The following is a 27,536-nucleotide window of genomic DNA, read 5'->3' on the forward strand; positions in this document are numbered from 1 at the left end:
CTTTTCATGCTTCCTCTCCATGGTTACAGACGGAGATCCTTGAGTCTTAAACACAAGGTTGTCCTCATTCAGTTGAAGGACCAATTCTCCTCAGTCCACATCAATCACAGCTCTTGCTATGGCTAGGAAGGGTCTTCCAAGGATGATGGATTCATCCTCATCCTTCCCAGTGTCTAGGATTATGAAATCAGTAGGGATGTAAAGGCCTTCAACCTTTACTAACATCTCCTCTACTTGTTCATAAGCCTGTTTTCTTGAGTTATCTGCCATCTCTAATGAGATTCTGGCAGCTTGCACCTCAAAGATCCCAAGTTTCTCCATTACAGAGAGTGGCATTAAGTTTATTCCTGACCCCAAGTCACACAGAGCCTTCTCAAAGGTCATGGTGCCTATGGTACAGGGTATTAAGAGTTTGCCAGGATCCTATTTCTTTTTAGGGTAATTTCTACCTATCCAATGCATTCAGTTCATTGGTGAGCAAGGGAGGTTCATCTTCCCAAGTCTCATTACCAAATAATTTGGCATTCAGCTTCATGATTGCACCAAGGTATTTAGCAACTTGCTCTTCAGTAATGTCTTCATCCTCTTCAGAGGAAGAATACTCATCAGAGCTCATGAAGGGCAGAAGGAGGTTCAATGGAATCTCTATGGTCTCTAGATGAGCCACAGATTCCTTTGGTTCCTCAAAGGGATACACTTTATTAGTCACTAGACGTCCCAGGAGGTCTTTCTTACTAGGATTCACGTCCTCCTCCTCCCTTGTAGGTTCGGCCATGATGGTTAAATCAATGGCCTTGCACTCTCTCTTTGGATTTTCTTCTGTATTGCTTGGGAGAGTACTAGGAGGAGTTTCAGTGACTCTTTTACTCAGCTGGCCCACTTGTGCCTCCAAATTTCTAATGGAGGACCTTGTTTCATTCATGAAACTTAAAGTGGCCTTAGATAGATCAGAGACTATATTTGCTAAGCTAGATGGATTTTGCTCAAAATTCTCTGTCTGTTGCTGAGTGGATGATGGAAAAGGCTTGCTATTGCTAAACCTGTTTCTTTCACCATTATTAAATCCTTGTTGAGGCTTTTGTTGATCCTTCCATGAGAAATTTGGATGATTTCTCCATGAGGGATTATAGGTGTTTCCATAGGGTTCACCCATGTAATTCACCTCTGCTATTGCATGGTTCTCAGGATCATAAGCTTCTTCTTTAGAAGATACCTCTATAGTACTGTTGGATGATTCCTTCAATCCATTCAGACTCTGAGAAATCATATTGACTTGCTGAGTCAATATTTTGTTCTGAGCCAATATGGCATTCAGAGCATCAATTTCAAGAACTCCCTTCCTCATAGGCGTCCCATTACTCACAGGATTCCTCTCAGAAGTGTACATGAACTGATTATTAGCAACCATGTCAATGAGTTCCTGAGCTTCTGCAGGCATTTTCTTTAGGTGAATGGATCCACCTGTAGAATGGTCCAATGACATCTTTGATAACTCAGACAGACCATCATAGAATATATCCAGGATGGTCCATTCTGAAAGCATGTCAGAAGGACACTTTTTGGTCAGTTCCTTGTATCTCTCCCAAGCTTCATAGAGGGATTCACCTTCTTTCTGTTTGAAGGTTTGAACATCCACTCTAAACTTACTAAGCTTTTGAGGAGGAAAGAACTTGGCTAAAAAAGCCGTGACCAGCTTATCCCAAGAGTTCAGGCTGTCTTTAGGTTGAGAGTCCAACCATATTCTAGCTCTGTCTCTTACAGCAAACGGGAAAAGCATAAGCTTGTAGACCTCGGGATCAACCCCATTGGTCTTAACAGTATCACAGATCTGCAAGAATTCAGTTAAAAACTGAAAAGGATCTTCTGATGGAAGTCCATAAAACTTGCAGTTCTGTTGCATCAGAGAAACTAATTGAGGTTTCAGCTCAAAATTGTTTGCTCCAATGGCAGGGATTGAGATGCTTCTTCCATGTAAATTGGAATTTGGTGCAGTAAAGTCACCAAGCATCTTCCTTGCATTGTTATTATTTTCGGCCATGTCTCCTTCTTTTTCGAAAATTTCTATAAAGTCCTCTTCAGAGTGTTGTGTTTTAGCTTCTCTTAGCTTCCTCTTCAGAGTCCTTTCAGTTTCCGGATTAGCTTCAACAAGAATGTTTTTATCCTTGCTCCTGGTAATATGAAAAAGAAGAAAATGGAAAAGAAAATATGGAATCCTCTATGTCACAGGATAGAGATTCCTTTATGTGAGTAGAAGAAGATATGAATAGAAGATGGAGAATCCAAACACAAGGGTGAGGAGTAGGTTCGAATTCTTAGATGAAGAGGAGTGTTAGTAAATAAATATATAAATAGAATGAGGTGAGAGATGGGAGAATTCGAAAATTAAAATAAAAATATTTTTGTTTTTAAATTGAAATTAAAATAAAATTCGAAAATTTAAAAAGGAAAATAAAATTCAATCAAATTAAAATTTAAAACAAATAGTTAATTAAAAAGAAATATTTGAAAAAGGGGAAGATGATTTTTGAAAATTAGAGAGAGAGAATTAGTTAGGTAGTTTTGAAAATGATAAGAATCCAACAAAAAGTTAAGTGGTTAATTGAAAAAGATTTGAAAATCAAATTTTGTAGAGATAAGAAGTTAGAAAAGATTTTGAAATTGATTTTGAAAAAGATATGATTGAAACTTAATTTGAAAAAGATTTGAAAAAGAAATTTGAAAAGATTTGACTTTTGAAATCAAAGTTGATTACTGACTAACAAGAAACTAAAAAGATATGATTCTAGAGTTTAAAGATTGAACCCTTCTTACTAGGCAAGTAACAAACTTAAAAATTTTGAATCAATCACATTAATTGTTAGCATTAATTTCGAAAATATGAAATAAAAATAAGAAAAAGATTTTGAAAATAATTTTGAAAGTTTCGAAATTTATAAAGGAAAAATGAAAAAGATTTGATTTTTGAAAAAAATTTGAAGAAGATAGAATTTTTAAACTGAAAATTTGATTTGACTCATAAGAAACAACTAGATTTTAAAAATTTTTGAAAAAGTCAACTCAAATTTTCGAATTTGATGATAAGAAAAAGGGAAAGATATTTTTTTTATTTTTGAATTTTTAATGATAAAAGAGAAAAACAATAAAGAGACTTAAAACATGAAAATTTTGGATCAAAACACATGATGCATGCAAGAACACTATGAGTGTAAAGATGAACACCAAGAACACTTTGAAGATCATGATGAACATCAAGTATGTATTTTTGAAAAAAAAATTTAATTAAAGAAAACATGCAAGACACCAAACTTAGAAATTTTTAATATTTAGATACTAAGAATTCAAGAATGCATATGAAAAACAAGAAAAGACACAAAATAAGAAATTTTAAAGATCAAATAAGAAGACTTATCAAGAACAACTTGAAGATCATGAAGAACATCATGCATGAATTTTCGAAAAATTTTTAAGAAAAATAAAAGAATGTAATTGACACTAAACTTAAAAATTGACACTAGACTCAAACAAGAAACACAATATTTTTGGTTTTTATGATTTGTAAATTTTTTTTTTTAGAAAATAAGAAATAAAAAGCTTAAAATTCAAATAAAATTACCTAATCTGAACGACAAGATGAACCGTCAGTTGTCCAAACTCGAACAATCCCCGGCAACGGCGCCAAAAACTTGGTACGCAGAAATCGTGACGGTTCCTTCCTTGGTAACGGTGCCAAAAACTTGATACGCACGTTCATAATCTTAGTTCTTTGTCACAACTTTGCATAACTAACCAGCAAGTGCACTGGGTCGTCCAAGTAATAAACCTTACGTGAGTAAGGGTCGATCCCACGGAGATTGTCGGCTTGAAGCAAGCTATGGTCACCTTGTAAATCTCAGTCAGGCGGATTCAATTGATTATAGAGTTTTGATAATTAAAATATAATTAAAATATATAATAGGATAGAGATACTTATGTAATTGATGGTGAGAATTTCAGATAAGCGTATAGAGATGCTTTTGTTCCTCCAGAACCTCTGCTTTCCTATTGTCTTCATCCAATCATTCTTACTCCTTTCTATGGCAAGCTGTATGTTAGGCATCACCGTTTTCAATGGCTACATCCTGTCCTCTCAGTGAAAATGGTCCAATGCGCTGTCACTGCATGGCTAATCATCTGTCGGTTCTCGATCATACTGGAATAGGATCCATTGATTCTTTTGCATCTGTCACTATGCCCAGCACTCGCGAGTTTGAAGCTCATCGCAGCCATCCCATCCCAGATCCTACTCGGAATACCACAGACAAGGTTTAGACTTTCCGGATCTCAAGAATGGCCATCCATGGACTCTAACTTATACCACGAAGACTCTGATTAAGGAATCCCAGAGATATTCATTCAATCTAAGGTGGAACAGAAGTGGTTGTCAGGCACGCGTTCATAGGTTGGGAATGATGATGACTCTCACGATCATCACATTCATATTGAAGTGCGAATGAATATCTTAGAATCGGAATAAGCTTGAATTGAATAGAAAAACGATAGTACTTTGTATTAATTCATGAGGAACAGTAGAGCTCCACACCTTAATCTATGGTGTGTAGAAACTCTACCGTTGAAAATACATAAGTGATAATGGAGTTCATTGGTTTCGGCCCCAGAGGGGAACCAGAGTAACCAAGACTAAAATGATCCGAAGATGTAAATACAATTGTAAAAAGTCCTATTTATACTTAAACTAGTTACTAGGGTTTACAGAAATGAGTAAATGACGTAGAAATCCACTTTTAGGGCCCACTTGGTGTGTGCTTGGGCTGAGCATTGAGCTTTACACGTGTAGAGGCTTCTCTTGGAGTTTAACACCAGTTTGTAACCTGTTTCTGGCGTTTAACTCCACTTTGCAACCTGTTTCTGGCGTTTAACTCCAGAATGCAACATGGAACTGGCGTTGAACGCCAGTTTGCGTCATCTAAACTCGGTCAAAGTATGGACTATTATATATTTCTGGAAAGCCTTGGATGTCTACTTTCTAACGCAATTGAGAGCGTGCCATTTGGAGTTTTGTAGCTCCAGAAAATCCACTTTGAGTGTAGGGAGGTCAGAATCCAACAGCATCTGCAGTCCTTCTTCAACCTCTGAATCTGATTTTTGCTCAAGTCCCTCAATTTCAGCCAGAAATTACCTGAAATCATAGAAAAACACATAAACTCATAGTAAAGTCCAGAAATGTGATTTTTATTTAAAAACTAATAAAAATATACTAAAAACTAACTAAATTATACTAAAAACTATGTAAAAACAATACCAAAAAGCATATAAATTATCCGCTCATCAGTAGCCATTGACAATGGTATTGCCCAACATACAGCTTGCCATGGAAAGGAGTATGAATGATTGGATAAAAGTAGTAGGAAAGCAGAGGTTCAGAAGGAACAAAAGCAACTCCATACGCTTATCTGAAATTCTCACCAATGAATTACATAAGTATTTCTATCCTATTTTATATTTTAATTATATTTTAATTATCAAAACTCCATAACCATTTGAATCCATCTGACTGAGATTTACAAGGTGACCATAGCTTGCTTCAAGCCGACAATCTCCGTGGGATCGACCCTTACTCACGTAAGGTTTATTACTTGGACGACCCAGTGCACTTGCTGGTTAGTTGTATCAAAATTGTGAAAAAGAATTTAAGATTGTAAACGTGCGTGCTAAGTTTTTGGCGCCGTTGATGGGGAATGAACAATCATGATTTCGTGCACCAGACATGCTGGCAACTTTCATCAAAAACAAAAGGATTATCAACCATCAACAAGTTGCTTAATGGTTTGGCTATTTTTGAAAAATCCTTGATAAATCTTCTATAGAATCCAGCATGTCCTAAGAAACTTCTAACCGCTTTCACATGAGTAGGTGGAGGGAGTTTCTCTATGATTTCTACTTTTGCCTTGTCAACTTCTATCCCTTTTCTTGAAACTTTGTGACCAAGAACAATCCTTTAGATACCATAAAATGGCATTTCTCCCAATTTAAAACCAAATTGGTTTCTTGGCACCGTTTCAAGACAAGGGTAAGATGTTGCAAGCAAGTACTGAAAGTGTCACCAAAAATAGAGAAATCATCCATAAAACTTCAATAAATGTTTCTACCATATCTGAAAAAATTGATAGCATGCATCTTTGAAATGTTGCTGGAGCATTACACAATCCAAAAGGCATCCTTCTGTATGCGAAAACTCCAAAGGGACAGGTGAAAGATGTCTTCTCTTGATCCATGGGATCAACCCCTATTTGATTGAAGCCAGAATACCCATCAAGGAAGTAGTAGTATGCATGGCCAGCTAGCCTTTCAAGCATTTGGTCAATGAAAGGGAGAGGAAAGTGATATTTGCGTGTGGCATCATTCAGCCTCCTATAGTCAATGCACATCCTCCATCCTATCACAGTCCTTGTGGAAATGAGCTCATTCTTCTCATTAACAATAACTGTCATCCCACCCTTTTTTGGTACCACTTGAACTGGGTGATGCTAGGGCATTTTGGCCAGTTTCACTGACCTTTTCTTTACTGTTTTAGGGTAGTTTCATGCATTTTCTTAGTTAATAAGCAAGTTTTGGGCAGATAATCACTTACATCTTGATTCAAGCAAACATTGTGAATTTTACATAATTTTATGAGAATTATGCATGAATTGAATGATAAAATGAATGATGCATGATCTCATGAGTTAGAACCTAGCTTTGATGCACTTTACTTGCTTGATTTCAGGACAAAGGAAGCAAGGAAGATGCCACGTTAGTCTAACTAACGTGACCATTAACGTGGAATGGAGGCTAGCTTGCAACGTTAATAAGAAAAGTGAACACTAATAATGCCTTCGTGAGCCATCATAGCCCACGTTAGTGTCCACGTTAACTACATTAACGTGGAAGCTAATGTGGAGGAAAAAGAAAGCCCCAACGTTAGTGGTAAAAGTGAATACCACTAACGTTCCAAAAGGTACAATTGGCTAATAATAGCCACGTTAAGAGTCACGTTAACTACATTAAAGTAAACTCTAACGTGGGAGGAGCAAGGAAGAGCCAACGTTAGTGACACTCACCTTTGTCACTAATGTTGGACCAAGCCATTATTAGCCACGTTAGTTGCCACGTTAATTACATTAACGTGGAAGAAAGAAATGATAAGCCAACATTAGTGACACTCACCTTTGTCACTAACGTAGGAGATGGCAATCACCACCACGTTAGTGGCCACGTTAATTATATTAACATGAGGCACTAACGTGGGAAAGGGGCGTTTGGAGCGTTAGTAACAAAGGTAAGTGTCACTAACGCTCTCGAAGCTGAGGCATGCCCACGTTAAGGGTCACGTTAGCTACACTAACGTGGACTCTAACGTAGGGAGGAAGGGCAACAAGCAAATGTTATTGGAAAAGGTGAATGCCAATAACGTTTGTGAAGGACCAAGAGGCAACGTTAGTGGTCACGTTAGTGCCACTAACGTTGAAGTTAAAATGGACCATTTTGGGATAGGAACGTTAGTGAAAAAGGTGATCGTCACTAACGTTCTCGAACTCACATTTTCACTTAATGTTAACACCACTAACGTCCTAACTAACGTCCATGCCTAACTCACACTTTTTCTGCAAGTAAAGCTATGCCCACTGAAGATGATAACTGCTTCAACTCAAAGATCCAAAGGCCCATATCCAGGACTTGAAAAGTGAAGAACTGAAGATTGATGGTTTAGAAGTTATAGTAAATTCTCGTTGCGAGTATAGTTACTAAACCAAGCAATCAACCTTTCTTACAAAAGTTTTGGTTGTCACAAGTAACAAACCCCTTTAAAATTGATAACCGAGTATTTAAACCTCGGGTCGTCTTCTCAAGGAATTGCAGGGAAGTATGTTCTTATTATTGGTTATGAGTCTTGTAAATTGGGGGTTTTGAAAGTAAAGAAGAAGTATGTTAAATGATAAGATAAATAAAATAGTAATAATAAAATAAACTCTTGGCAAGGTATTAGAACTGGAAGTCCTATCTTTATCAATTTTGATGAAAATTGGATTTTAATTCCCACTTTGTTAACCTCTAACTATGAAGGTAAATCAAGTGGATTAATTAGCTTAATCCTCAGGTCCTAGTCAATTCCTATGGAAAGACTAGAGTTATTGGAGCAACTCCCAATTTCAACCACTGCTTTATTTGACAGCTCAAGTGTTACCAATAACTTAACCGAAGCCAAAAGGGAGAAAATATCTAAATTAAATTAAAAGCATTAATATAAATAAAGCAAAGCAATCTTAAATCTGAAATACCTCAAATAATATTAATTAAGAAAATCATAACATGAATGTAGCATAAGCCAAATTGAAAAGATAAATAATAATTAAAAGTATAAATAAAAGTAGAAAATAAATAAGAGGAACATTGAACCTGTGATGAAGAAGAAATAATCCTAAATCCTAAAACTAAATCCTAAGAGAGAGGAGAGAGCCTCTCTCTCTAAAAACTACATCTAAAACTAAAATTATGAATTATGAGCTAATTATTATGAATGAATGGATTCTCCCACTTTATAGCCTCTAATCTGTGTTTTCTGAGCCGAAAACTGGGTCGAAAACAGCCCAAAAATCGCTGGAGAAGAAAACTGCCACGCTGATTTTCGGAACTGTGACGCGTTCGCGTGGAGCACGCATTCGCCTCACCTATCGTCAGAGAAACCATGGCATATTATATATCAAATCGAAGCCCCGGACGTTAGCTTTCCAACGCATCTAGAACCGCATCGTTTGGACCTCTTTAGCTAAAGTTATAGCTGTTTGAGTGCGAAGAGGTCAGACTCGACAGCTTAGCAATTTCTCCAACTTCTTGTATTCCTTTCACTTTTGCATGCTTCCTTTCCATCCTCTGAGCCATTCCTGTCCTGTAATCTCTGAAATTACTTAACACACATATCAAAGCATCTAATGGTAATAAGAGAGGATTTAAACATAGGGAACTTAAGGCCAAAGAAGCATGTTTTCAATCAAAGCACTTAATTAGGAAGGCAAATGTAAAACTATGCAAATAATATGAATAAGTGGGTAAAGAATTGATAAAAATGACTCATTTGAGCACAAGATAAACCATAAAATAGTGGTTTATCAACCTCCCCACACTTAAACATTAGCATGTCCTCATGCTAAGCTCAAGAGAAGCTATAAGGGAGTGAAGAGGAATGGTATGATATATGAGATGCAACCTATGAATGCAACTAAATGCATAATGCTTTTTCCTACTTGGTTAAAAGTAAATAAATCTTCTAAGAACATACATAAATCAAATTTCACTAATTCAAATTATACAATAAAAGACAGGTAAACTTGTAAGAAGATAGCTCATGAAAGCAGGGAACATAGAATTAAGCACTGAACCCTTACTGGTAGTGTATATCACTCTAACTCTCAAGTGTCTAGGGTTAATCACTCTACTCTTCTCTAGTCATGCTTTCTAAACTTTGTTCTTCATCTAACCAATCAACAAAAATTTAATGTACCAATGGAAACATCATGAGGTCTTTTCACGGTTGTAATAGGGCTAAGGTAAGGGTGAGGGCATATATATATAAGGCTAAGTGAGCTAACAAAGTGAATCCTTGATTAGTCTAAGATCTCACCTAACATATACATACTTTATATAATTTAAAAATACTTTACCTAGTTACCCAAATTTTTTTTCCACTTTTGTATTACCTGCTCATGTATCAAACTTATTTTTGAATTTTGTCCCATGTGCATTGATTCTTTTTTTTTATTATTTTGCATTTGGGGTAATATTATTTTTTTTCTCTCTCTTTTTTTTATATCCCCTTATTTAATTACTTAATATATATATATATATATATATATATATATATATATATATATATATATTTTTTTTTTTTTTCAATGCACATGGTAATTTAATTATTTTGATTTCACATGAGCATGCTTCCCAAATTTTTAAATAACTTATTCAATTTAATTCCTTACTTTTTCATATCATCCCATGTTCCCATAAAATTTCTCACACTTAAATTGTACACAATATCTATCTTAAGCTAACCAAGGATTCAACTTGGGATTTCTTTAATTGTTTTTCTACTTAAGGCTAGTGATGTGGTAAAATATAGAATAAATGGGGGTTTACAAGGCTCAAAGTGGCTGACAAGGATGATTTAAAGGGTAGGTTTATTTGGGATAATGTAAATACACTAAATAATGGACATATAGAGTGGAACAAAGTAAAGATTGCAAATATAGAGAAGAAAACACACAAGAATAAAAATTTATGGTTAAATAATGTAACCATATATAAAGGCTCAAAGTCTCACAGGTTGTGTGTTCTTTAGCTCAAAAACCATGTTCCAAATACAACTTCTTCAAACAAGTGTAACATTAAATTTTATTCAAATTAGTGAAATGCTCTAAAAGGTTTCTTGAAAAAGAAAATATTACTTCAACCAAGTGGTAAAATATGCACAAAATCAAATAATCATGCAATCAAACATGCAAATGCAACAACTAACAAGGAAAATAAACCATTGGTGTTGAGATAGAAGAGTAACTAACCCATGGAGATCGGTATCGACCTCCCCACACTTAAAGATTGCACCGTCCTCGGTGCATGCTAAGATGTGCGAGTGGACGGGTTGCTTCAACTGACGCTTTTCTCATCAAGGAATGTGCGTAGGAACTTGTGTGTCTCTTCTATGCAAACGTCTTCCGGTTCTCTTCCTGGTGGCCATCTTGAAAGAAAAGGGAAGAAAAGTAACCCAAAGCAAAGATAAAAAAATAAATAAAACATGGGTTGGTTAATGCCAAAAATGAGGGTCTCAATTACATGGTAGCTACAACATGCAAGTGAGAAAATAATAGAAGCACATAGCATACTAGTGGTGCAAAATTTTATAACAATGAGGGAGAGTGTGGGTAAGGAGAAGTAATGTAAATTCATGTCAATGCAAAATTGATGCAGGTATAAAAGATTGGCATTGTTTTAAATAATATTACCTAACCAGAATAAAACAAGTCTCTAAGCACCTAAAATAATTCAAGAGAAGATGCAAGAGTGAAATAAGAAAATTCAACACCAAATGAAAAAAAATGAATTTAGAAAAGAAAATAAAAATATGCACAGAATTAAAATATAATGAATGAAAGTATGTAAGTAAATTAGGTAAAATAGGATGGAAGTGAAAAAGGATGAGAAGTTAAAAAGATAAAGTAAGAAAGAAAGAAGAAAGAAGAAAAGATGGAAGAAATTAGGATTGGGGAAGAAAAGATAAGATATTTGGCTGATCTGGATAAGTTGTGCGCCGCATGTGACGTGGACGCGTGAGTGACGCAGCCGCATGGTGCGCGATAAGGTCAGGTTACGCGAATGCGTGAATCACGCATTCGCGTGGCCTGATTTGTGCGATTGGCACAAATCCAGCCTCGCGTTCGCGCAACTCTCTGTTCGAAACTCTTTTTGCCAAATTTTTGGGTGACGCGGTCGCGTGGTTGAGGCGATCGCGTCGATGGCCTTTCTTTTAAAAATGACGTGGACACGTGGGGCACGCGTTCGCGTGATAGGGCTTGTGCTTCTAGCATAGTTCCAGCCCTATTCCAGCCCAACTTACTGCCTTACACCCTTTTACGTCGATTTCCAGGGCCACGCATTCGCGTGGGTGACGTGGACGCGTGGGAGGCATTTTTCGCATATGACGCGGATGCGTCAGTGACACAGTCGCGTGGATCAATTTGTGCCAAAGGCACGCCTCCAGCCACGCTCTCGCGCGACTCTCTGTTCAATTTTCTTTTTTTCCCAATGCACTTGTGATGCGGACGCGTCAACGACGCTGCCGCGTCGTGTGCATTTTTTTTTTTTTAATGCAGTATGCAGTGCTAATGCAAATGCTATGAATAGTATTCAGGTTCAATGAAAATAATATAATATAAAAACAGACAAAACAAAATAAAACTGAAACAGGAACGATCATACCATGGTGGGTTGTCTCCCATCTAGCACTTTTAGTTAAAGTCCTTAAGTTGGACATTTGGTGAGCTCCCTGTTTTGGTGGCTTGTGCTTGAACTCATCCAGGAATCTCCACCAATGTTTGTGATTTCAATGGCCTCCGGGATCCCAAATCTTGTTTTTACACCCGTTTTCAAGTTGATTATCATGATTCCATCCGGGTGGTTCATCTTTAGAATTCTCAGTGAAGCATCCAAATAACTTCTTAGACCCATTCAATTGAGCTCTACACCAACCTTTATGTTTAAACTTAAAGCTTCCAACCATAATGAACCTTGCAGGACAATTCTTACCACTGATCATCTTCCTCTTACTCTTAATGCCACAAAGAGCTCTAAGTTGACCATCCGTCTCCAGTAGCCCATATTCAAGTGGAATTAGAAAGCTAAGGGATATGAATTTTACCCACTTGAATGTTGTGAAGGATGATGGCAACTTAGGGGGAGGTATTTCTAACGAATGTGCAAGCTCCACTCCCTTGTGCTCTTCTCTGACAACTTTCATCTCTTTGCAAGTTTCTTCAATATCAACCTCTTCCTCTTGGTAGCTTTCTTCCAATTCAATCTCTTCTTCATTGCTTACCAAGGGCATGGAAGGCTGTGCTTCTTCTTCTTTAATCTCCATCTCTTGATCGACCTCTTCCAAGTCCTTAACCATGACATGCCTTGGAGGTTGTACACCCTCCTCAACATCAGATGCAACCGTCTTGGAAGGAGGTTCTATAACCTGACTTTCCCATGGAGGTTCAGCATCTCCTAAGTCTGCAACCACTTTTTCCTTTTTAATAATTGTTGCTTTGTCCAGTAGTTTTAATATAAAATCATATTCATCCTTGATGATTTTCTTTCCATGACAACTCCTTTCAACTATTCTTTCATCTTCAAGGGTCTCTCCTATCTCCACATTTTGGGCCTCCTCTTGCTCTAAGACAAAATCAGACTCCTCCTTGATGTCTTCCTTAACTAATTCTTCAACTACTCCTTCGACTTCAAGGGTCTTTACTACCTTCACCTTTCGGGCCTCCTCTAGCTCCTTATGAAGTATGGATTCGCGAAGATGATCCCTTCTCTCTTGTTCCATGTCAATAGCATCATTGGGATCATGTTGCTCTTGGATTGATGGATGTGGGTGCTCTTCCATGGATGGTGGTGATGGGATGGAGAGATCATTCTGTGGTTGAAAAGAAAGTGCACTAGAGCTTGAGGGTTGATTGTTGAAGGTAATTGGTGGTCCGATTTGGACGACTAGAGCTTGTATAGTAGAGTTTAGATCGGTAAGTGCTTTCTCCATGGAGGTTTGGGGTGGATAGGAGGGTTTATTTATTGGGAAAAAGGGTTCATGGTAGGAAGGTGGTTCATCTTGATAATGATAAGGAGATGGTGTATATTGAGGTGGTGGTTCATGAGAGTAATTGTGTTGGAATGGGGGTGGTTCTATGTACGGTTCATTTGGCTCATAAGGTGGTTGGTATGGTGGTTGAGGGGTTAGGGTCATATGGAGGTGAATGGTGGAAAGGGGCTTGTGAGTATGGTGGTTCAAAGCTATGTTGAGGAGGTGGTTCATTGGCATATGATGGAGCTTGTTGGTAACTACAAGGGGGTCCACCATATCTATTGTCTTGGCATGCATTGTAGGATGGTCTTTGTCTGTGGTATTGTGGAAGGTGTTGCTGCCGGAAGGGTTGATCAGATCCTCGTGGCTCCTTCCATCTCTGATTGTTTTGACCTTGATGCATGTTCCTGTTATAATTTCCATTCCTTGCAACAACATTGGAACCAAACTCAAAGCGACAGGGGTGAGAACTCATAGTAGCAAATAAAAATTAAAAATGAAAATAAAAATAAATTTAAATTAAAAGGTTATTGAAATTTAAATTTTGAATTTGAAAATTAAATTTTGAAATTTGAATTTTAAATTTTTGAAATTTGAATTTTGAAATTTGAAATTTGAAAATTAAAATTTAAATATTAAAATTTGATTTTTGAAATAAGATAAGATAAGATTTTGAAAAAGATATGATTTTTTTGAAAAAAATTTAAATTTTGAAATTTAAAATTTGAAATTTTAAATTTTAAAATTTGAATTTAAAATTTTATTAATTTGAATTTTGAAAATTGAAATTTGAAATTTGAAATTTGAGTTTTAAATTTTGAATTTTTGAATTTAATGAGGAAAGAAAAAAACAATAAAATGACACCAAACTGAAAATTTTTAGATCAAAACGAAGAAAACAACTAAGAACAACGTGAAGGTCAAGATGAACACGAAGAACAACTTGAAGATCAAGATGAACACGAAGAAAAAATTTTTTTGAAAAAATTTTAATAACTAAATAAAAACCAATAACCTCTTAATTTATGAAAAGGCAAAAATAAAACAAAAATAAAAATAAATAAACAAGTAAAAAGCAAATATTTACAATAACCAATAATAAGGCACACGTTTGCAATTCCCCGGCAACGGCGCCATTTTGAAGAACTGAAGATTGATGGTTTAGAAGTTATAGTAAATTCTCGTTGCGAGTATAGTTACTAAACCAAGCAATCAACCTTTCTTACAAAAGTTTTGGTTGTCACAAGTAACAAACCCCTTCAAAATTGATAACCGAGTATTTAAACCTCGGGTCGTCTTCTCAAGGAATTGCAGGGAAGTATATTCTTATTATTGGTTATGAGTCTTGTAAATTAGGGGTTTTTAAAGTAAGGAAGAAGTATGTTAAATGATAAGATAAATAAAATAGTAATAATAAAATAAACTCTTGGCAAGGTATTAGAACTGGAGGTCCTATCCTTATCAATTGTGATGAAAATTAGATTTTAATCCCACTTTGTTAACCTCTAACTATGAAGGTAAATCAAGTGGATTAATTAGCTTAATCCTCAGGTCCTAGTCAATTCCTATGGAAAGACTAGAGTTATTGGAGCAACTCCCAATTTCAACCACTACTTTATTTGACAGCTCAAGTCTTACCAATTACTTAACCCAAGCCAAATGGGAGAAAATATCTAAATTAAATTAAAAGCATCAATATAAATAAAGCAAAGCAATCTTAAATCTGAAATACCTCAAATAATATTAATTAAGAAAGTCATAACATGAATGTAGAAAATAAATAAGAGGAACATTAAACCTGTGATGAAGAAGAAATAATCCTAAATCCTAAAACTAAATCCTAAGAGAGAGGAGAGAGCCTCTCTCTCTAAAAACTACATCTAAAACTAAAATTATGAATTATGAGCTGATTATTATGAATGAATGGATTCCCCCACTTTATAGTCTCTAATTTGTGTTTTCTGGGCCGAAAACTGGGTCGAAAACTGCCCAAAAATCGCTGAAGAAGAAAACTGCCACGCTGATTTTCGGAACTGCGATGCGTCCACGTGGAGCACACGTTCACGTCACCTATCGTCAGGGCAACTATGGCATATTATATATCAAATCGAAGCCTCAGATGTTAGCTTTCCAACGCATCTGGAACCACGTCGTTTGGACATCCATAGCTAACGTTATAGTCGTTTGAGTGCAAAGAGGTCAGACTCGACAACTTAGCAATTTCTCCAACTTCTTGTATTCCTTCCACTTTTGCATGCTTCCTTTCCATCCTCTGAGCCATTCTTGCCCTGTAATCTCTGAAATCACTTAACACACATATCAAGGCATCTAATGGTAATAAGAGAGGATTTAAACATAGGGAACTTAAGGCCAAAGAAGCATGTTTTCAATCAAAGCACATAATTAGGAAGGCAAATGTAAAACTATGCAAATAGTATGAATAAGTGGGTAAAGAGTTGATAAAAACCACTCAATTGAGCACAAGATAAATCATAAAATAGTGGTTTATCAAAGAGCCAACTAGAAGATCAGAAGAGTAGTATATATAGGAGTAGTTTTGAACTAGAAAGGGAGCTTTTGGCATTGGGAGAACTACTCTCTGTATAATTTTACTTTCTCTGCAACTTCTAGTTTTACTTTTAGAATTTATTTTCCATCTTTGCTTTCCATTCCCAGAGCTATTAACAACTAAACCCCTTTTATTGGGTTAGGGAGCTCTGTTGTAATTTGATGGATCAATAATAGTTTTCATTATTCTTCTTCTTTCTTTTCTCTTGATTTTACTAGAAAGCTTTCAATCTTCATCCAATTGGGTAGTTGTCTTGGAAAAGAAGCTATTCATACTTGGATATCTTCAGACCTTGGAAGAGGAATGAAGAGATCATGCTAGGAATGCTTTCTCATGTTGGACCAAATTGGGGTTTGGATGGATATGGTGACATATAATCCTACCAATACCTTGATTTGGGAATACATGTGGTATAATCAGTGACCATACTTCATCTCTTCTCATGAGCAATTAGACCAAGAAATTGGCTATTGATCAAGATTTAAGAGATTGGGTTTCCAAGGATTTTGAATCCAGTCACTTAAGATTGCCAAGGAGATCAATGAATGCATTGATTGAGGAAGAGATGAAAATGAACTTGATCCAGAGAATACAACATCTCCTGAGCCCAATGAACTCCCCATTTCTGATCTTACCCATTCTTTTTACTTTCTGCCATTTACTTTTATGTTCATTTCCCCAAATCCCCATTTAAGATTCTACAATTTACTTTCCGTCATTTACATTCAGTTCTTTATTCCAGCATTTACATTTTCTGCCATTTACTTTCCCGCCATTTAATTTCATGCAACTCTCAAATCAAATTCTGCTTAACTCAACTAGAACATTCCTCCAATTAAAGTTGCTTGACCAATCAATCCCTGTGGGATTCGACCTCACTCTATTATGAGTTTTTACTTGACGACAATTTGGTATACTTGCCGAGCGAAATCTGTTGAGAGACAAGTTTCCGTGCATCAAATTTATAGCGCTGTTGCCGGGGATTGATTTTATATCAACAATGATTAAATTGGTGGATAACTAGATTGAGCATTTTTCTTTTATTTGATTTAATTTCTGTTTGATTGATTTACTTTTAGTTTCAGTTATTTTCTCCCTTTACCCCTACCCGTTTGAGATATTCTCTTAATTGTCACAATTCAGTTCACTAACCCACTAACTGTTTGATATATTGCATCACTCACACTAACAGCATTTTTAACAAGAATACTCTCTATCTCCTTTTTGCTTTAGCCTTGTTGGTTGTATGACAGGTAGAAGAAGTGGGGCTTCAACTTCTTTTGATTTTCAACCTGAGAGGACCTTCCTTAGATTAAGGAGGGAAGCAAGAGGAAAGAGAGTCGTTGGTGCTGAGGAAGAAGAGGAGTGTTTTGAGCCAGACATGGATGAGAATATGGAAAACCATCATGAAGAAGAGGCTCACAACCATGGTAGAGAAGGTCCAGTGCATCATGCTGGACAAGAGAGAAGAGTTCTGGGATCTTACATAAATCCAAACCCAGGAAGCTGTGGAAGTAGCATCCAAAAGCCAACCATACATGCCAATAACTTTGAACTAAAGCCACAACTCATCACCCTTGTTCAGAACAACTGTTCATTCGGAGGATGTATCCAAGAAGATCCCAATCAACATCTCACCACATTCCTGAGGATATGTGATACTGTGAATTCTAATGGTGTTCATCCTGACACCTATAGACTGCTTTTGTTTCCCTTTTCACTCAAGGACAAAGCATCTAAATGGCTGGAATCTTTTCCGAAGGAGAGCTTAACAACCTGGGAGGATGTGGTGAACAAGTTCTTGGCAAGATTCTATCCTCCTCAAAGAATCAACAGGTTGAGAGCTGAGGTACAAACCTTCAGGTAACAAGATGGTGAAACTCTATATGAAGCATGGGAGAGGTTTAAGGACTTGACAAGAAGGTGCCCGCCAGATATGTTCAATGAATGGGTGCAGTTACACATCTTCTATGAGGGTCTTTCTTACAAATCAAAGAAGGCAGTAGACCACTCATCTGGGAATCTCTGAACAAGAAGAAGACCATTGAAGAAGCCATAGATGTCATTGAGACTGTAGTAGAGAATAACTACTTCTATGCCTCTAAAAGAGGTAACACTAGAGGAGTGATGGAGCTAAACAATGTGGATGCATTGTTGGCTCAAAACAATATGATCACCAAGTAGTTGGCTGACCTTACCAAGAAGATAAAGAGGAACCAAATAGCAGCAACCACCACCTCAGCAGCAGCTCAAGAAGGAGTGAATGAAGAAGCAGAGGGTGATCAGGAACAAGCCAACTACATTGGAAACTCACCTAGGCAAAACCATGATCCATACTCCAAAACTTATAATCCTGGTTGGAGGAACCACCCAAACTTTGGGTGGGGAAATCAACAAGATCAAGGCTAAGATCAGAGATGTCACAACCCCAACAACAATGCAGCTCACCAACATTCCACACAGAGATCATATCAGCACCCACCTAACAACACATCTCAACATCCATACCAAAGCCAAAATGGCCCTTCTCACCCCTCCAATCTCAACTCACCATCATCCGAAGATAGACTCTCAAGGATTGAGACTCTACTTGAAGGCATATGCAAGGAAATCCAAGAGAACAAGGTGTTCAAGGAGGAGGTACGAGCCAATATCAAGAACCAGGGAGAAACCATCAAGAGGCTAGAATTTCAAGTGGGATACCTCTCTGAAGATTCCCAAACCTACTAATAGCTTCCCAAGTGACACAGAGAAAAACCCGAGAGGTGAAGCAAAGAAAGTAAGATGGGAAGATTGCAAGATGATCACTATAAGTGATAAGGGGACTGAGGAAGAGCTGAACAAACCATTAGAACAACCTGGAGATACTTCAGCAGAGAAGCAGGAAGAGTGTCACCAAGAAACCAAGATTACACAGAAGGAGATTCTGAACCTTTATGCACCTTTTCCCCAAAGACTCAAGGGTGGTGTAGAAAAGAGAATATACTCAAAGTTCCTCGATATGTTTGCATCCCTTCATGTGAACATACCATTTATCAAGGCTCTCCAACAAATGCCCTCATACATTAAGTGTATGAAAGAGCTGCTGACCAGGAAAAGCTCACTCAAAGGAGGACAAACAATAGTGATGAATAAGGAGTGCAGTGCTCTTATACAACCAGAGTTGCCTAAAAAAATAAAGGATCCAGGGAGTTTTCACATCCCCTGTGCCATAGGAGACACACTGATTGATAAGGGACTCTGTGATCTAGGAGCAAGCATTAATTTAATGCTTCTATCTCTCATGAAGAAGTTGCAGATCATTGAGCTAATCCCCACAGATGTAGTCATCAGGCTGGCTGACAAAACTAAAAAACAAGTAGTAGGAGTGGTTGAAAAAGTGTTGGTGAAGGTTGGGAATTACTTCCTTCCCACAGACTTTGTCATATTGGAAATTGAAGAGAGTCACCTTCACCCAATCATATTGGGAAGACCATTCCTAGCTACAGCCAGAGCGCTCATAGATGTGGAGCGAGGAGAGCTAATACTGAGGATACATGATGAACAACTCACATTCAATGTCTTCAAACCCTCACAAGAAGCAGATCAGGAAAACAGGGAACCAAGGGGAGAGCATGACAAAGCACTGGTGGAAGAAACAAGCATTGAAACACAAGCTGTACACCTGGGAATCCCTTTGGATGATGAGCAAGACAGTCAGCAGTTGTCACAGCTAAAAGAAAACCAGGAGGAACCTAAACCGCCAAAGTCATATGAGACCAGCAACAAAATTTCATTGGAAAAAGAGGCCACAAAGAGCATGGCAACATCAAAAGAAACAAATAAGAAGGCACCAAGGAGATGGAGGAACAAGAAGATCCCTATAGAGGATTTCTCTCCAGGGGATAAAGTAATCTCAGCTTATTTCCCAGTTATCCCACCTCATCTCCCCACCATCCCATCTCAGCTACCTAAAGTTTTCACCATCAACAGAATTCTCTCCTTAGAACATGTGGAGATTCTTGATGAAGCAAATGGAGATAGATTTACTACATGGGGAGAAGATTTGAAGCATTACCAACCACCCTGACAAAGTCAGAACGTCAAGCTAGTGACGCTAAAGAAGCGCTTCATGGGAAGCAACCCATGTTTTATATGCTTTCAAAGTAGTTAATAATGCAAGGTTCATGAATTCCAAATCAACTTTGACATATACTTGAATGAATCTTTTTATGCAGCATATAGTGAAGAACAAGTTTGGTGTTCAAGGCATACTAAGAGAGCATAAATGCAATTCATATCATGTCACTCTTTGAGCCTTGAACAAAACTTTGTACACCACATGGCCACAAACTAAGTTTGGTGTCACCAATGTTGCATACATGGACAATAATAGTCAGTTGGTTTGCATTCATGAATAGCACTTAGTTAGTTAGAATTGATGGGACAATTGAAGGAGGAAGGGTTCGGCCACTTCAAAAGAAGAGGACTATACACGTGTCTTCAAGGGGAATGCATTGGGAAATGTTGCCATGCAACATTGAAAGAATGACACGCTTGGAAATCAAACCAACCCCATCATAAAGTTGATGATCCTTTTGCTCATCCCATGCTAAACCCCATCTGTTCATCATACACCCACTCCATCAATCCACACCTTTCATTTACTCACCATCTCCCTATATAAGTGGTTCTTATTCCGTACCCCCTTCACATTCCAATCCCATTCTCTGTACTTCTTACTTTCGGAACCCAACACTTCTTACCCCACCAAAAAAAAAAACACTCTCACTCACTCCCTTTACTATACCCCATCTTAACCGGCCAAAGTCCATCATTAACCAATAACCCTTCAACACCTTCACATCTCAAAAGTCACTTATGGCATCATTGGTGCACGAAATTGTGTTCCACGTTCTTTGTACTTGTGTGTGATTAACAATATATAATTGTATTGAATCCTCATTGTGGCTCTATGTGTGGACACAACTCCGTTCAACTGACCAGCAAGTGTACTGGGTCGTCCAAGTAATAAACCTTACGTGAGTAAGGGTCGATCCCACAGAGATTGTTGGCTTGAAGCAAGCTATGGTCACCTTGTAAATCTCAGTTAAGTTGACTCATATGGGTTACAATATATTATGTAAATAAAACATAGAGTGGGGATAGAAATACTTATGTAGATTCATTGGCAGGAATTTCAGATAAGTGAATGGAGATGCTTTTCGTTCCTCTGAACCTCTGCTTTCCTGCTATCTTCATCCAATCAGTCTTACTCCATTCCATGGCTGGCTTTATGTGATACATCACCACTGTCAATGGCTACTTTCGGTCATCTCTCGGGAAAATGATCCAATGCCCTGTCACGGCACGGCTAATCGTCTGGAGGCATCACCTTTGTCAATGGCTTCATCTTATCCTCTCAGTGAATAATCTGCTCACGCACCCTGTCACGGCACGGCTATTCATCTGTCGGTTCTCGATCATACTGGAATAGGATTTACTATCCTTTTGCGTCTGTCACTAACGCCCTGCAATCGCGAGTTCGGAGCTCGTCACAGTCATTCAATCATTGAATCCTACTCGGAATACCACAGACAAGGTTTAGACCTTCCGGATTCTCTTGAATGCCGCCATCATTCTAGCTTACGCCACGAAGATTCTGGTTAGGAGATCTAAGAGATACTCATTCTAGCTTAATTCATGTAGAACGGAAGTGTTTGTCAGGCACGCGTTCATAAGGGAGAAGGATGATGAGCGTCACACATAATCATCACCTTCATCACGTTCTTGGGTGCGAATGGATATCTTAGAAGCGAAATAAGAAGAATTGAATAGAAAACAGTAGTACTTTGCATTAATCTTTGAGGAACAGCAGAGCTCCACACCTTAATCTATGGAGTGTAGAAACTCTACCGTATGAAAATACATAAGTGAAGGTCCAGGCATGGCCGAGAGGCCAGCCCCTCTGATCTAAGAACCAGGCATCCAAAGATGTCAAATACAATAGTAAGAGGTCCTATTTATAATAAACTAGTCACTAGGGTTTACATGAGTAAGTAATTGATGAATAAATCCACTTCCGGGGCCCACTTGGTGTGTGTTTGGGCTGAGCCTGAGTGTTGCACGTGCAGAGGCCATTTGTGGAGTTGAACGCCAGTTTCTGTGCCAGTTTGGGCGTTCAACTCTGGTTTTGGATCCTTTTCTGGCGCTGGACGCCAGATTTGGGCAGAAGGCTGGCGTTGAACGCCAGTTTACGTCGTCAATTCTTGGCCAAAGTATGGACTATTATATATTGCTGGAAAGCCCTGGATGTCTACTTTCCAACGCAATTGGAAGCGCGCCATTTCGAGTTCTGTAGCTCCAGAAAATCCACTTTGCGTGCATGGAGGTCAGAATCCAACAGCATCAGCAGTCCTTTTTCAACCTCTGAATCTGATTTCTGCTCAAGTCCCTCAATTTCAGCCAGAAAATACCTGAAATCACAGAAAGACACACAAACTCATAGTAAAGTCCAGAAATGTGAATTTAACACAAAATCTATTAAAAACATCCCTAAAAGTAACTAGATCCTACTAAAAACATACTAAAAACAATGTCAAAAAGCGTATAAATTATCTGCTCATCACAACACCAAACTTAAATTGTTGCTTGTCCCCAAGCAACTGAAAATCAAAATAGGATACAAAGAATAGAATATACTATAAATTCCAAACTATCAATGAAATAGAGCTTCAATCATATGAGCGGGACTTATAGCTTTTTGCCTCTTGAATAGTTTTGGCATCTCACTTTATCCATTGAGGCTCAGAATGATTGGCATCTATAGGAACTCAGAGTTCAGATAGTGTTATTGATTCTCCTAGTTCAGTATGATGATTCTTGAACACAGCTATTTTATGAGTCTTGGCCGTGGCCCTAAGCACTTTGTTTTCCAGTATTACCACCGGATACATAAATGCCACAGACACATAATTGGGTGAACCTTTTCAGATTGTGACTCAGCTTTGCTAAAGTCCCCAATTAGAGGTGTCCAGGGTTCTTAAGCACACTCTTCTTTTGCTTTGGACCTTGACTTTAACCGCTCAGTCTCAAGTTTTCACTTGACACCTACACGCCACAAGCACATGGATAGAGACAGCTTGGTTTAGCCGCTTAGACCAGGATTTTATTCCTTTAGGCCCTCCTATCCACTGATGCTCAAAGCCTTGGGATCCTTTTTATTTGCCCTTGCCTTTTGGTTTTAAGGGTTATTGGCTTTTTCTGCTTGCTTTTTCTTTTTCTTTCTATTTTTTTTTCTCTTATTTTTTTTTTTTCTGCAAGCTTTGTTCTTTGCTGCTTTTTCTTGCTTCAAGAATCATTTTTATGATTTTTCAAATTATCAAATAACATGTCTCCTAGTCATCATTCTTTCAAGAGCCAACATTTTTAACCTTCTTAAACAACAACTTCAAAAGACATATGCACTGTTCAAGCATACATTCAGAAAACAAGAAGCATTGTCACCACATCAATATAATTAAACTAAGTTCAAGGATAAATTCGAAACTCATGTACTTCTTGTTCTTTTGAATTAAAACATTTTTCATTTAAGAGAGGTGATGGATTCATAGGACATTCATATCTTTAAGACAAAGTTACTAACTACTAATGATCATGTAATGAAGGCACAAACATAGATAAGCACATAACATGAAAAACAGAGAAAGTAAGAACAAGGAATGAGTCCACCTTAGTGATGTCCTTGAGCTCTTCTATGTCTCTTCCTTGCCTTGGCTGCTCCTCCTTCATTGCTTTTAGATCTTCTCTGATTTCATGAAGGATGATGGAGTGCTCCTGATGTTCCACCCTTAGTTGCTTCCAATAATTGTGTGGGAGAAAATGAATCCCCTGAGGTATCTCAGGGATCTCTTGATTTGCAGTCAAATGTTCTACCACTGAGCTATAGATCCTTTACATAATTGTTTTACCACACCAAACTTAGAATGTTGCTCGCCCTCGAGCAAAAGAAGAAGGAATAGATGAAGAAGAAGATGTGGAAATAAAAACTAGGATTATGAGGAGGTAGAGTGGGGATCCTGTGGGGTCCACAGATCCTGAGATGATCCTGTGGTGTCCACAGATCCTGAGGTGTCAAGGCATTTACATCCCTGCACCAATTTAGGCATGCAAAACGCCCTTGCACACAACTCTGGGCGTTCAGCGCCAGGTTGGTGCCCATTTTGGGCGTTCAACGCCCCTTTGCTGCCATTTCTGGCGTTGAATGCCAGAACCATGCTTGTTCTGGGCGTTCAGCGCCAGGATGCTCCCATTCTGGGCGTTCAGCGCCAGAACTATGCTCTGTTCTGGCGTTTGAACGCCAGACAGATGCTCCTCCAGGGTGTGATTTTTCTTCTGCTGTTTTTGATTCCGTTTTTGAATTTTTTTTTTGTTTATTTTGTGACTCCACATGATCATGAACCTAAGAAAACATGAAAAACAATAAGAATAAGAATTAGATAAACATTGGGTTGCCTCCCAACAAGCGCTTCTTTAATGTCAATAGCTTGACAGTGAGCTCTCATGGAGCCTCACAGATGTGCAGAGCTTTGTTGAGACTTTCCAACACCAAACTTAGAGTTTGGATATGGGAGTTCAACACCAAACTTAGAGTTTGGTTGTGGCCTCCCAACACCAAACTTAGAGTTTGACTGTGGGGGCTCTGGTTGACTCTACTTGGAGAGAAGCTTTTTCTGCTTCCTCTCCATGGTTGCAGAGGGAGATCCTTGAGTTTTAAACACAAGGGAGTCCTCATTCCATTGAAGGACTATTTCACCTCTGTCAACATCAATCACAGCTCTTGCTGTGGCCAGGAAAGGTCTTCCTAGGATGATGGATTCATCCTCTTTCTTTCCAGTATCCAGGACTATGAAATCAGCAGGGATGTAAAGGCCCTCAACTTTTACCAATACATCTTCTACGTGTCCATAAGCCTGTCTTCTTGAGCTGTCTACCATCTCTAGTGAGATTTTAGCAGCTTGCACCCCATAGATTCCCAGTTTCTCTATTACAGAGAGGGGCATGAGGTTTATACCTGAACCAAGGTCACACAGAGCTTTAAAGATCATGGTGCCTATGGTACAAGGTAATATGAACTTTCCAGGATCCTGTCTCTTCTGAGGCAATGTCAGTTGATCCAGATCACTTAGTTCATTGATGAACAAGGGAGGTTCAACTTCCCAAGTATCAATGCCAAATAATTTGGCATTTAGCTTCATGATTGCACCAAGAAACTTGGCAGTTTGCTCTCCAGTGACATCCTCATTCTCTTCAGAAGAGGAATACTCATCAGAGCTCATAAAGGGCATAAGGAGGTTCAATGGAAGCTCTATGGTCTCTAGATGAGCCTCAGAGTCCCTTGGTTCCCCAGAGGGAAGCTCCTTATTGATCACTGGACGTCCCAGGAGGTCTTCCTCCTTGGGATTCATGTCCTCTCCTCTCCTCATAGGTTCGGCCATGGCGCTTATGTCAATGGCCTTGCACTCTCCTTTTGGATTCTCTTCTGTATTGCTTGGGAGAGTACTAGGAGGGATTTCAGTGATCCTTTTACTCAGCTGGCCCACTTGTGCTTCCAGATTTCTAATGGAAGACCTTGTTTCATTCATGAAACTTACAGTGGCCTTAGATAGATCAGAGACTAGATTTGCTAAATTAGAAGCATTTTGTTCAGAGTTCTCTATCTGTTGCTGAGTTGATAATGGAAAAGGTTTGCTATTGCTAAACCTGTTTCTTCCACCATTATTAAGGCCTTGTTGAGGCTTTTGATCCTTCCATGAGAAATTTGGATGATTTCTCCATGTTGAGTTATAGGTGTTTCCATAAGGTTCACCTAAATAATTTACCTCTGCTATTGCAGGGTTCTCAGGATCATAGGCTTCTTCTTCAGAAGATGCCTCTTGAGTACTGTTGGATGCAGCTTGCATTCCATGCAGACTCTGAGAAATCATATTGACTTGCTGAGTCAATATTTTGTTCTGAGCCAGTATGGTGTTCAGAGTATCAACCTCAAGAACTCCCTTCTTCATTGGCGTCCCATTGATTACAGGATTCCTTTCAGAAGTGTACATGAACTGGTTATTAGCAACCATGTCAATGAGTTCTTGAGCTTCTGCAGGCATTTTCTTTAGGTGAATGGATCCACCTGCAGAAGTGTCCAGTGACATCTTTGATAGCTCAGATAAACCATCATAGAATATATCCAGGATGGTCCATTCTGAAAGCATGTCAGAAGGACACTTTTTGGTCAACTGTTTGTATCTTTCCCAAGCTTCATAGAGGGATTCACCTTCTTTCTGTCTGAAGGTTTGAACGTCCGCTCTAAGCTTGCTCAGCTTTTGAGGAGGAAAGTACTTGGCTAAGAAAGCCGTGACCAGCTTATCCCAAGAGTTCAGGCTGTCTTTAGGTTGAGAATCCAACCATAATCTAGCTCTTTCTCTTACAGCAAAAGGGAAAAGCATGAGCCTGTAGACTTCAGGATCTATTCCATTAGACTTAACAGTATCACATATCTGCAAGAATTCAGTCAAGAACTGAAAAGGATCTTCAGATGGAAGTCCATGAAACTTGCAGTTCTGCTGCATCAGAGAAACTAATTGAGGTTTCAGCTCAAAGTTGTTTGCTCCAATGGCAGGAATGGAGATGCTTCTTCCATGTAAATTGGAATTAGGTGCAGTAAAGTCACCAAGCATCTTCCTTACATTATTATTATTTTCGGCTGCCATCTCCTCTGCTTGTTCGAAAATTTCTGAAAAGTTTTCTCTGGATTGTTGTAATTTAGCTTCTCTTAATTTTCTCTTCAGAGTTCTTTCAGGTTCTGGATCTGCTTCCACAAGAATGTTCTTATCCTTGCTCCTGCTCATATGACAAGGAAGAATGGCCAGAAAAATGATAATAATAATAGAGATCCTTTATACCACAGTATAGGGATCCCTTTGTAAGTAGAAGAAGAGGGGGAGATAAAGGATGTGATGTAAAGGAAGAAACACAACTGTGAGGATTGGAATGTGAGATGAGATGTTAGGACATGAATGAATAAATAGAATGAGATGGGGGAGGAATAATTTTCGAAAATTATTTTGAAAAAGAGTTAGTGATTTTTGAAAATTGGTTTTTGAAAAATATTTAGTAATTTTCGAAAATTTTTGAAATAAAAAAATAAAAAATAAAAATAATTAGTTAATTAAAAAGAAAATTTGAAAAAGAGGAGAGGTATTTTCGAAAATTAGAGAGAGAGAGAGTTAGTTAGGTGGTTTTGAAAAAGTTAAGAAACAAACAAAAAGTTAGTTAGTTGGTTGAAACAAATTTTGAAAAGATAGGAAGTTAGGAAGTTAGGAAAGATATTTTGAAAAGATATTTTTGAAAAAGATAAGATAAGAAGATATTTTTGAAAAGATATGATAGAGATTAGTTTTTGAAAAAGATTTGATTTTTAAAATCACAATTAATGACTTGATTCATAAGAAATCACAAGATATGATTCTAGAACTTAAAGTTTGAATCTTTCTTAACAAGCAAGTAACAAACTTCAAATTTTTGAATCAAAACATTAATTGATTAGTTATTTTCGAAAATTTTATATAA

The 27,536-nt window shown here is 37.9% G+C and overlaps 3 non-coding genes across 3 annotated transcripts; 2 read left to right on the forward strand and 1 right to left on the reverse strand.

Annotated features, from left to right (window-relative positions):
* The first annotated feature begins 1,541 nt into the window (after nt 1-1,541).
* On the forward strand, nt 1,542-1,645 carry LOC148580733 (small nucleolar RNA R71). The gene has a single exon (XR_015896826.1). It is a non-coding gene; the product is annotated as a small nucleolar RNA R71 (small nucleolar RNA).
* A 16,127-nt stretch (nt 1,646-17,772) lies between these two features.
* On the reverse strand, nt 17,773-17,879 carry LOC148580734 (small nucleolar RNA R71). The gene has a single exon (XR_015896402.1). It is a non-coding gene; the product is annotated as a small nucleolar RNA R71 (small nucleolar RNA).
* Nucleotides 17,880-26,173: 8,294 nt separating this feature from the next.
* LOC148580735 (small nucleolar RNA R71) lies at nt 26,174-26,281 on the forward strand. The gene has a single exon (XR_015899075.1). It is a non-coding gene; the product is annotated as a small nucleolar RNA R71 (small nucleolar RNA).
* The last annotated feature ends 1,255 nt before the right edge of the window (nt 26,282-27,536 follow it).

Source organism: Arachis ipaensis, chromosome B10, assembly GCF_059453495.1.
Source record: "Arachis ipaensis isolate K30076 ecotype BB chromosome B10, ASM5945349v1, whole genome shotgun sequence".
Classification (NCBI taxonomy): domain Eukaryota; kingdom Viridiplantae; phylum Streptophyta; class Magnoliopsida; order Fabales; family Fabaceae; genus Arachis; species Arachis ipaensis.